General features: G+C 48.6%; 1 long non-coding RNA gene across 4 annotated transcripts; it reads left to right on the top strand.

Moving 5' to 3' along the window:
• Window positions 1-2,813: 2,813 nt before the first annotated feature.
• On the top strand, window positions 2,814-8,790 carry LOC106033325 (uncharacterized). 4 transcript variants are annotated; one of them, XR_010825150.1, is made up of 4 exons: window positions 2,814-3,611; window positions 3,693-5,080; window positions 7,182-7,305; window positions 7,576-8,790. It is a non-coding gene; the product is annotated as an uncharacterized lncRNA (long non-coding RNA). The 4 variants fall into 4 exon arrangements; XR_010825151.1 differs by having other exon boundaries at window positions 2,815-3,611; window positions 4,799-4,833; XR_010825149.1 differs by having other exon boundaries at window positions 2,815-3,611; window positions 3,712-5,080.
• The last annotated feature ends 2,301 nt before the right edge of the window (window positions 8,791-11,091 follow it).

Genomic DNA, 11,091 nt, shown 5'->3' with positions numbered 1-11,091 from the left:
ACGTGGTGCAAGGCTTTTGGAGAACTGCTCACTGGCCAGATGCAGACATCTCAGCAGTGATGGAAATCCATCCTGGAAAAACTCAGAAAGGAGGCAAGCTTGAAAGGTTTGGCAAGAGCTGTGGGCAAGGAAGTTTAAAAATTTCCAAACCTGGACTCAAAGGAGGGTTTTCCTGTATTGAACCAGCACGATTCCCAGTACCACAAACCAGCATAGCTGCGTTAATTGTATTAGCGCTCCATCCATCAGCATTAACAAAAATCTTGTGCTTTTTTCATCGTGGAAAGTACGTTTTATAACAAATGCAGGCAGTGTTACAGACACGGGGCTGGTCTGGTGAGTGCTTCTGACTGCAGGACGCCCATTCATAGCTCGCAGCCACAGGTCTGAGGAGGAGGTTTCGGTACGAGGGGGCTCAGTAGAAAAGTGTTCCTTTGTCTTCGTCGGCTCTACGTGCCAGCAGTCACCGGGCAGGCAGCCTTCTCTGTTAGGATTGCTTTCTGTGTCAAACACCTCATCATTAGAAAGTGAAGCTTGAATGTTATTCTTTAAGCCTTAGATCAACTGTGGGAGCTGAGATGTAATGGAAAAACCTGGTGCTGGAAATTCTTGAGTCGTTATCGCAATTTATACTTAAAAGAGCTCCAGTTTTATAGCAAAAGGAAAAAAATCCATTCATTTTCATCATTTCAAAGCTTATTAAAAGGTTTCAAATATTATTTATTGCAATTCTGTACCAGCTCTAATTCACTCATTAATTCTATTCATCTTGAAACTAATTTTAAAGTTTCAAAATTTACCATAGCATTTTGAAAAGTTAGAGTAACTTTCAAGATGAATAGAATTAATGTTTTTTTTTTTTTTTTTCTTCCTTACAAGCTGGTTTCACCTTCAAATGCAAACCATGACCACATTGTGCTAATAGCTGTAAATGTATTTATTCTCTGTTTAAGGTTTCAAAACCATTACTTGACAGCTGATGTGGAACATAATTTCACTGATACCAGTCCTGTTTTCAACAAGAGGTGGTGCAGTCTCCTCCAGGAGTTGCAGCCTTCACCACTTACTCCAAATGCATTTCTACAACTGAGGAACGTGGAATGAAGCTTTTTTTCTGTTTCCTTGCATGTGTTTTCTATTTGCTCTATTTTTCCTCTGACCAAAGACAATTACAGGTCTGTAGAGCCTGACAAAACTGTTACAAATTTTGATGATTTTCTGCACGGGGAACATCTGGTTCCTAAGAAAACGCAGTTATTTTTCTGATGGCCACAGGAGAAAGTCTGGGTTTAATCCACCTGTGAGGGCTGCTTATTTTTGAAGCTTCATACCAACACATTGGATGTGATGCTTCCTGGATCCCATGGCATAGCTGCGGCCTGAGCATTGCCAAAACTGGCCTTAATATCCTAAATTCTTCAGGTTACACAAAGTTTCTCTCTTCCTTGCTAAGTTGCTGCAGGACCTGATGGAGCAGGCATGTTTTTTTTCTTTCATTGAACGATCCCAAATTCCTTCCTGCAATGAGGCAAGAATGGAAAACCTCGGCAGAACAAGAACCCGTTGTGGACTCGGTGAATAGACTTTTTCCAGTTTTGCATCACTGGGCAGCCTGCTGAGGCAAACCGAGCCGGGGCTGTGCTGTGGTGAAGGCAAATACCTTCCTACCGAAGGCTCGCTGGTCTTTGTGGAGCGATTGCTTTCATCTGGAGGTGCTAAAGGTCCTAGATATCAACCCAGTTTTCTGATAAACATCGCGCTGCCTTTCTTCTGGCTGGGGAGCTGCCTGAGATTATTTGCAATAAGCGTTTCTGAAGCTTTGGGTGTTTTATTTTTGTGTTCTGAAGTGGCGATGTGTCTGTAGCAAAAAGGCAGCGAGAGCTTATTTCTGAGCAGCTTTGGGTGTGTACGAGAGTGGTCTAAGATGTATCAGTTATTTGGAAAGGTCTGCTGGTGAAACATAACTGAGAAACTGCTCTTGTTTTGGATTTTGTAAGGTCATCACTCTGCTCAAGCTCAGCTTTCATCTCTTGCTGCAGCTACTGAGCGAAGAGGGGAGATATATTGTGTGCACAGATCTGGAGAGAGGTCCTTTATGGGTGCATTTATCATTTGAACCCTGGAGAGGGGGTTAATTTTTTTAATATATATTTTTTAATTTTTATTTATTTAGAAAGTGACTTGGAGTTTACACAGAACACTTCTGGCTTTCCGGAGGCTCACAGGTACTGCCAGGGAAGGTTCCCTTGGGTGGATTAGGGCAGTGGGAAATGATGAGAAGACCCCTTTGCCATCTGTAAACCACAGAGGTCAAGGTAGATTTGGCCAAGCTTCCTTGTGCATCGTAGGAAACACACCTAGACTCGGTGGGAAGTCAGGGAGAAAACCTGGGCTAAGCAATAAAGAAGAGAGCAACTAGAAAGTCCAGGGAGAGTGTGGCTGGGGTTACCCAACAGCCAAACCTCCAGACATGTGAGACACGGTGTACCCATGACTCGAGAGCAAGGTCATGGGCGAGGAATGGGTCTGTACCTGGTGAAGGACCAGCTCTCCAGGTCCACCTCTGCAAAAGGTCCCCTGGGCTCCTTTCACTACATAGCGACCACTTCCCCATGGGTGTAACACTGGCATTTTGCTGGTCAAAACCTCTTCCTACAGAACCATGGACAAACCCTGTTCCTCCTGGCGGTGCTGGAGTGCCTGAAATCCAAGTCGCACCACAGCAAAGCATAACTCTTTTTTATGCTTGTGGTCACTTGCCTTGGTTTTATATGTGGCGAGCCTGGCAGCGTGGGATGTATTGCGGGAGCCCACGGTGGTGTCGGGGAAGGTGTCTGAGTGAAGCTTTTTATGGCTTGGCTGGATTTATTTTCTGGCTGGAACATTTCCACCGGCTTCCTTTGGCCGCGCCCAGGACTCCAGCTTGTGGTTTCCTTGTTTTTCTTTCCCTTAAGGCTACCTCTCCACTTGGGGAAGGGAGGGAGCGCAGGGGAAGAAGCTGCTCCTGTGCTATCTCCACGTTAGAGATGAAAGATCCCGCTGCTCTGCGTGCAGACCTTCTCCCGGAGAGGAAGAGATGGGGCAGATCACCTTTAGCACCCAGCTTGAGTGGATCCTGCAACACTGCTGCCACAAAATTTATTCCCAGGAAAGGAAATGTGGGTCTAATGCACGTGAGCACACCTGAGCTGGCTGAACCTAGCTGGCATGGAGACACTGGCTGCGAAGACGTGGTGGAAGGGCAGGATGAAGGCAGCAGGATGAAGGCAGCAGGATGAAGGCAGCAGGATGAAGGCAGCAGGTCGGTATCAGCTCCCAGCCTGTTTTCCCCTCCAGGTGCAGCCCGTGAACACAACTAGGAGTTCAGGTGGAGAATAAACTCACCTGGGGCTCAGCTTCCAGTCTGAAAACGCTGCAACTCAGCTAAGGAGATAAAGTTGTTGTTGGTGGTGTTTTTTGTTTTTGTTTTTTCCATGTGCCAAAAGATGTTTGTGGCTGGTGGCGGAGCTTGGTGCAGATGCCTACGCTGACTTGCTTGGCTCTTCCCTGCACAGCACAGCAGCAGAGGCAAGCATCCGCGGGAAGGACTGATGTCACCTCTCCTGAATTCTGTAAGTGAAATTCTTGGTGTTGTACTCAGAGGTCTGCTCCCACTGTCCAAGCTTCTGTTGCACAGCTGATTTTAAGTGCAGTGTTTGCAATGGGTTGCAGGAGCTGGCAGCCTCTGGAGCAGAGATGCTGCTGCGTTGAGGAATGGGTCTCCAACTTTATGGCTGATTGGGAAGTTTGAAAAAAAAAAAAAGAAAAAGAAGGGATTATGATACTGTGCATCAAGCCAAAAATGTGAACGATAATTCAGACACGAAGAAAGCTGTCATCACACACGGCAGCGTAAGGAAAGCGGCCAGCAAAAGGCAGTGCTGTGTGCTGAAGGTAACCCAGGAAAGAGCCTTGGAGCGGCTCTCTGGCATCTGCTAGGTCAAGAAAAGCTACCCACTGACTTCCAGAGGCTTTGGATGGGGTCCAGAGTGAAATCAGTGCCTGATCCCTAAGCTGCTGGATAGCTGAGGGGGGCTTTACGATTTGGGACAGCTTTTGCAGTTTAAAGTGTTGGCATTGAGCGGTAAATGTAGTTTAGCCGGATGATGCATTTCCTATTTCAGTTTCTTATTTCAATTACAAATACTGGCTTAATACAACCATTACCAAACAGAAGCCTTTAAAATTCAAGAGGAAAAAGTTTCCAAAATTGTGTGAATTGATCTGTAACTCATACCGACTGACTGCCCAACATATCAGTCCTAAGCCAAAAGGCAGAGAATAACCTGCACCTCCAGGTCTGTGTCTCAAAGTGGAAGATAACAACAACTGCCTAATTCCCTTTAAAGAGCAGCAATAGAAAATCGGGCTTTATTTTTGATGAGAAGTCAACAGGAGCTGCTTGGATTGTACTACAGGAGAAGGGGATTGAGAAGATAGAAACATAAAGTTCGGGAGACTGAGCTGGTAGATAAACTCATATTGGATTTGTGGCTTCCTTCTGTTTAAGAAATGTAGCCCTTATCGTGCCATTGGTTTTTAAGCAAAGCTCTCCATTGATTTCAGAGGGGTGTCCTACCTGAAAATCAATGGCAGGAGATGCCCCTGTGTGTTTACCTACTCTGATTTGGCAATTGATTATTAATAACTTCACAGATACTAACAAGGCAAAAAGCCAGGACAGAGGTTCTGTGAATTTAAGCCAGGAATTCCCTGGGAAAGCTTGCATGGCACTGGCAAAATACCTCTTTTTTTGCAGTGATACCCCAAAATGTGCAGACTGTGGCTCTCCAGGTGAGCAGGTACACGTGTTTTTCTCTGGGCGATCGGCAATCCATCAGGAAATTGGGAGTGGGAGGTGTACAGGCAGGCTGATTCTGCAAAGCTGCCTGCTAAAGCCCTGATTACGGTTATCAAGCGAAGAAGCAGTCCAGTTTAAGCTGCTAAGGTTTCTGACGAGCAACAGGTTATAACGAGGGAAGGCAGAGGGATGCGTGAATGAGCGCCTGCAGACTCTGGTAAAGAGCGGATTACACCGAAGGTACGTTCCAGGGAAGGGACTGCATATTTCAGAGCAAGGCAGCAAATGGGCTTAGAAATAATCTGAATTTTACCCCTGCCCCCTCCCAGTCCAACACAGACAGAGCGTGGGCAGCAGAAATTTACTGGGGGATAAAGCTAATGCAGGGACTTGTAATGTGCATCTGGGCATTATGAGTGCCCAGGGCAGCTCTTTCCCTGGGGTGAATGTGTGGCAGTTTCCCCTGAGGCCGCTGGGTGAGCCACCGCACATCTATAGCAAGGCAAAGCTGGGTTGGTTTGGGGTAGGATCACCATGACTTCAGTCCAAATCCCACGTAGCTGGAGGTCCCTGTCCCAGCAACTGCAATCTAGGAATTGATTTGGTTTATGGCACGGTGAAGTCTCCAAATGGGTCAAAATCCAGGAATAAGGCTAATTTTTTGTTGTTGTTCTTACATCATGCAAGTGAGCTTGGCAATGTGAAGATACACCCTTTGCAACCAGAGGTAAGGCAGTGCCCTTTGCTGCCAGAGGTCTGTGTGGGGCTCGTGCCCTCCTGAAGCAGAGGAGGGATGTGGCATCCCTCCCTCTCTGCCAAGCCTTTGAGCAGGCACTGATACATTTGTAAAGAGCGTGTGATAAGCTCTAGAAATGCCACTTTGAAATCAAACCCAGAGAAGTGTGAACTGCCTCAGCCAAAAGTATTTCACCTTGGTCACTCGATAGGGAAGGAGGAATTTCCAACAACAGGAAGAAAACCAAGGTGACCTGGCCCACCATGAAGCTCCGGTGGGGAAGGAGCCCTTCTGCTCCCTGCAGAGCCTCTGCTGCTGCCTTGGCCAGTGGCACATCTCCCTTTCTGATGGGAAGGGTGGCTCTGAGCAGGTGGCAGAGCTCGGGGTGCATCAGAAGCATCCATGACAAGGCACGGGGTGCTGCAGCTGTGGATAGCTCAGCCTGGTGCTGGTCCCTGCACTGAGCATCATCGTGCTGCTTGCTTGTGGTTGAGAAGTGGCCCCATACAAACTGTCAGAAGCAACATCCTCCTGAACTGGACGGGAATTTCAGCTCTGATACGACTCCGTCTGTCGCTGGCATTGTGTGCGGACTGTCACAGCCCTGAGAAGCGGGGCTTTAATACACTCCACGCACGGTGTCACCCTACTGGAAGGAGGCTCGTCAGAACACGGCATGTCACTTGTCACGTCACGGGGAGCAGATGAAACCCTATTATCAGTACACCGTCTACAGGCTTCCGCTGCATCAGAAAGCAGCTCGTCAGTGCAGTGTGTACAAAGGTGTCACCCGTTTCTGTTGAGCGGCACGCGAGTGGTGGGCGCTGTGGGATTAGCATGGCACGTAGGAGCAGAGGGTGAGGGAGCAGCTTGGGGCTTTGCTGGGGGCATCCTACATATAAGGGGGCAGGCAGGGATGGAGGGGTCACCCCAAGACCAGGGTCTGGTTTGATTCTCTTGTGCCAGATTGGAGGGTGCCAAGCCAAGACAAGCTGCTTGGTGGAGGCTGAAGGAGGCCAGGGACATGCCAAGCACCTATGGGCGATACGCTGCTCAATGGGGTTGTGCTGTTGCTCCTGCATATAGGATTTGGCCTGTGTCATGCAGAGCTCATGGTCTGGGGTCCAGTACCTGCTGCTTGGTCCAGTGCTGATACCCAAATCCTCACTCCGAGAGCAGGCACAGCATCACTCTGTGGACCGAGCTCTGCCTGATTCCCGCCACCCACCCTCCACGGACCTTTCCCTTCCTGGGTCCCCACTGCCCCCAGCGCCACTCGGCTCATTTCTCTCACGGCGTACACTAATCCTCTCTCCCTCTGATAGTTCCTTTCCCCGAAGCAGCCTCGGAAACCCAGGTGCTGGCCCCCCCCTCCCTCCCCGGCCCACGGAACAGAGATGGCGAACGGCTTTCTCTTGATTGTGTCGATGGGAGATGATTTTCAAGGTGAAATTTCTAGTTCAGTTGAGTCACTTTCATTCAAGGCGATGAGCAAAATGTCACCCCCACACTGAACCACACTCAATGCGCCGCTCTCCTATTGCATTTAAATTTACTCCACTTTTCCTTTCTGACACCTGTTTAAATCAATATCTTCCTCTCCAGGTCGTGGGCAGAATGTGCCTGGTCTCTCCGCACAGCGCTTCTCAAATCCACTAAAATCAACACAATAATTGAAATATTTTCAAGCTGATTACACCGCTGCCTGAGGCTAGGCTGGTTGCTAAGGGTAAGCTCCCTGGTTGCTAGGGGGAGTAAATCATCTTGCATTATTTGATTTTTGTTATAGATATGAAACCGCTACTCCCTCGATTAAATGTCTCTCAGTCTAACACCTATGGGACCTGGGGAAAGAGAAAAGAAAAGCAGCAACCTTGACCCTGTCAAATAAATATCTCTAACTTTTCCTGTCCTCCGGCTTCCAAACCAAACCTGTCTGCTGATTTTTTTTTTTTTGATTTTGATTTTTTTTTTTTTAACCTGACTTTAAATAACAAAGCTGTGGGGACAAGCGGATGAAGAGAGGAAGAACTGTCTGTTCCATTAGAGGATCTCTCAGCTTGGCTAAACACTCTCTATTTACTCCAAACACAGCATGATGGGGAGCTACAAGGATCTAATAGCCTTGAAAATGTAGAATTGCACCAATTACAGTTCCCATCCAGCCCACGGCTCACGAGACACCAGCTGAAGTCGTGGGGCCGAATCCTGCTCCTGGATCCGCGGAGCGCAAATCTGGAGGGTTTCCATCCTGGGGAAGGATTTCTCTGAATTTCTCGTGGCCGCACAACAGCAGAGCCCCACTCCCCAGCACGGAGCAGCTCCGGCGTGTGCAGGGCAGGCTGCTGGTGGAGCAGGAGCGCCTGATGCGTTATTAATAGGAAAGCAGTATGTGGGGCAAATCCGTGCGCCGCGGATGTTTTCAGGAGCCTCAGCTCCTCCCGGGGTGCCGTTATTCTCTTGCCCTCACCCAGGAGCTGGTTGTGCAGTTATCGCCGTGGGTCCTCCTTCCAAAAAAAACTTAGAAATTACCGTAACCGGGAAATCTGTCGCAACCGCACAGTCAGGGCCAGAGGTGCAAGCAGCTTTACAGCTGCTTGGGCTGGAAAACAACCAGCAGCCCGCGATGTTTCTGAAGCGTGCGGGGAGGAGATGTGGCACGAAGCCTTTCTGCACCCCAAAACCTCCCGCTGGTCCTTCCGACTGCTCTCGGCTTCCCCTGCGCTGCCCAGCATCCTGTTTTTCGGGGAATCTGAGGCACAAAAAGTTAGTCCAGCTGGTTGCCTGAGATCGTGCAGCGTCCCATCCAGACACCTTTATCCCCTTGCTGGATGCAGCATTACCTGGGGGAGACACATGCAGCAGAGCCCTGGCTCCTAATCCACTGCAACAAGCCCGTCTTCCTTTCTCACTGAACCAATTTCAGGTGTGATCCATAAGGGACAGGCAAAATCCCTATGTAAATGTTGTAAACCCTGTAGTCGCAGCTCATGCATCGGCAGCATCTCCTCTGCCACATTGCTTTGTCCCTGGGCTGGAAATAGGGACCGAAGCACTGCAAAGTGAGGGGTGTCAAGAGCTTGAGAGAAGTCGATGAGAGAGGAGCATCAAAATCCTCGTTTCGAACGAGGAGCTGGTGACGCACGTCTTCATTAGCGCAAACGAGCCAGTCCAGGCTGGGCCCTGCATGGCCTGTGGAGAGCATCCCTGCCTTAAACACGCTCGGCTCAGCACTTCCCTCTGAGCTGTGCCAGTCACAGTGGGGCTTTGTAGGGTTTTTGGTCAATGTACAGAATCACACAGGGCACGGAGGTGTGGGATGAGCAGGAAACCCTTGTAAACCTGGAGGGCACGCTTCTTCCAGCCTGGCTTTCTGCTCGTGTCCTTGTTCCCCAAAGTTTGCGGGCAGGATTCCCCTGCAGGACACCCACACCCGTGCTGCGCGTTTAGTGGGGAACGCCTGCAGCATTAAGAGCGCTGCGACTGAAATGATTAATTGTTTAATATATTGCAAGCTGGTTACCCCTCCTGGATCTACCAGGTAACAAATGGAGTCGACGGAGATCTCACAGTGGCAAGCTCCTTGTTTGAGGTTTAGCCAGCAAGCAGCATCGCTTTGAGGTTAGAAATAGGGCCGGGGCAGGATGCAGGGCTTCGCTGTGCTGCTGTGGCTGGGAGCAGAGCCCAGAGGGCACATGAGGGCAGATGCTTCCTCAGAGCTTTTACGTGTTCTTATAGCATTTGCGAGGACCTGAAACCAAGCCAGAAGTGTGTGCGTCGACCAACACATTCTGTAGCTGAAACACCACAACCACGCTCAGGGGATACGATGTGGTGTTTCATTTGCACGCGGAACTTACTTAAAAATCCATATTAAGTATAATTTCTATTTCAATACTGTACAGGTCACACTTTATGCTAAGGTTCCATTTATAAATAGTTTATAAAGATTAATAGATGCTTTAATCAATTCCCAATCAATAGTTTAGTGACAGGAAAGCCCAGCAGAGGGAATTGCCCCAAGGGCTGCAGGCATTTTGCTCCGGTTTGGTGACGTCTGCCCCTTGTTCTGGGTGGGGATGGAGGAACACGCCATTTTTTATTTTTATTATTTTTTTTAGGTACAAAGTGGAAATACGAAGTAGATTTCAGCAGTGGAGGGGACCCGCTCTGCTGTGATGGGGAGGGTGGTGGAGGTCACAGCCAGCAAAGGGGACTGCAGTGACAGCCCCCAAGGCCAGTGGGGACCCAAAGCTCAGCCGCATGAGGTTTTGCTGAGCCCTCGTGTAGGCTTGGGCTACCAGGCAGGGCCCAGTGGCCTGTGGTTCAAAGTGGCCTTTTCTGAGCATCGTGTCACCCACTGGAGTGGAGTGTGTGGGAGGAATCTGTACTCTGAGTACCTTTTGACAAAACCTAGTCACGGCTTTTTAAAAGATTCTTCTGAGAAGTAATTCTGCTTTTTTTTTTCTTTCTTTTTTTTTTCTTTTTTAATACTCTCTAGATGTCTCTTTGTCATACACTTTAAAGGCCCATCCCCACATGGGTACTAGAAGGAAAATCTAATGGTATTTTAAGAGAACAAGAGTAATTTAAAAGAAGACAAATGTTAATGTTATATAAATTGATTGGCCAGAGTTTTCCAAAGCAGGGAGGTACGTGTCCATTCCAACCGAGTTTCAGGAGGAGTTGGGTGTCTAATTGCCTTACAATTCAAACTCCTGTGAAACGTCTCCAGAACAGACCCTGTAATTGAATATTAAGTGATTTCATCATGAATTCTTCCTTATGTACCTTCATCCTGGTAATTCAACCGGCAATGCTCAAGTGACAAAACAAACCCTCCGCTCCTTGGTGACCCTGGAAACCCAACTGAAGCCATTTAGCAGAGCCCAGAGCCAATGCCTCTGCTTCCAAAACCTTCTCTGCACGTGAATCTTTGAAGAAGTTTTCCATTTTTAATGGCCAGAAATATCTGCCTGCTAAACTTTAACTACAACTGTACCCAAAGCCCGTCTGTCTAGCAGCAGGTGGGCTAGTGAGAGTCACAGTCCTGCTGGGATACAGCCAGCTGTTCCCAGGAATGAATCTCAAGTAAATTAACAAACACCACACAAACCTGTCAATTGAATCATTCTTGATTACTGTAAATGCTGGGCTACCCGTTAAGGAGCTTCTCCCTCCGTGCAGAGGGAGTTTCTGTATGTACCGTGTGTGTAACTGGGGCAGCCGTGCCCTGGCCTCCAGGTTGAGGGTCCTTTGGTACCCATAGGTGCACCCGCCTTCAGCCTATGGGTTTGGGGTGCTGGAGAGCTCCAGGGTGGTTTCGTTATACCTCTGAAGGTCCCATGGGCTTTCAAAGGGTGCACAACACATTTGGGGATAGGTCGGCATATACAGCATCCCGTGCCAAGCTAGGAATGGCACAGATTGTATCATTTTCCCTTGGAGGCTTCTCCTTGGCACCAGTGTGGTCACAGAATGAATCAAAATCCCACAGACCCTCCAGGACACCCCC

Source organism: Anser cygnoides, chromosome 15 (genome assembly GCF_040182565.1).
Source record: "Anser cygnoides isolate HZ-2024a breed goose chromosome 15, Taihu_goose_T2T_genome, whole genome shotgun sequence".
Lineage (NCBI taxonomy): Eukaryota > Metazoa > Chordata > Aves > Anseriformes > Anatidae > Anser > Anser cygnoides.
Note: the sequence above shows the minus strand (reverse complement) of the source record. Positions and strands in the feature narration are given on the sequence as shown.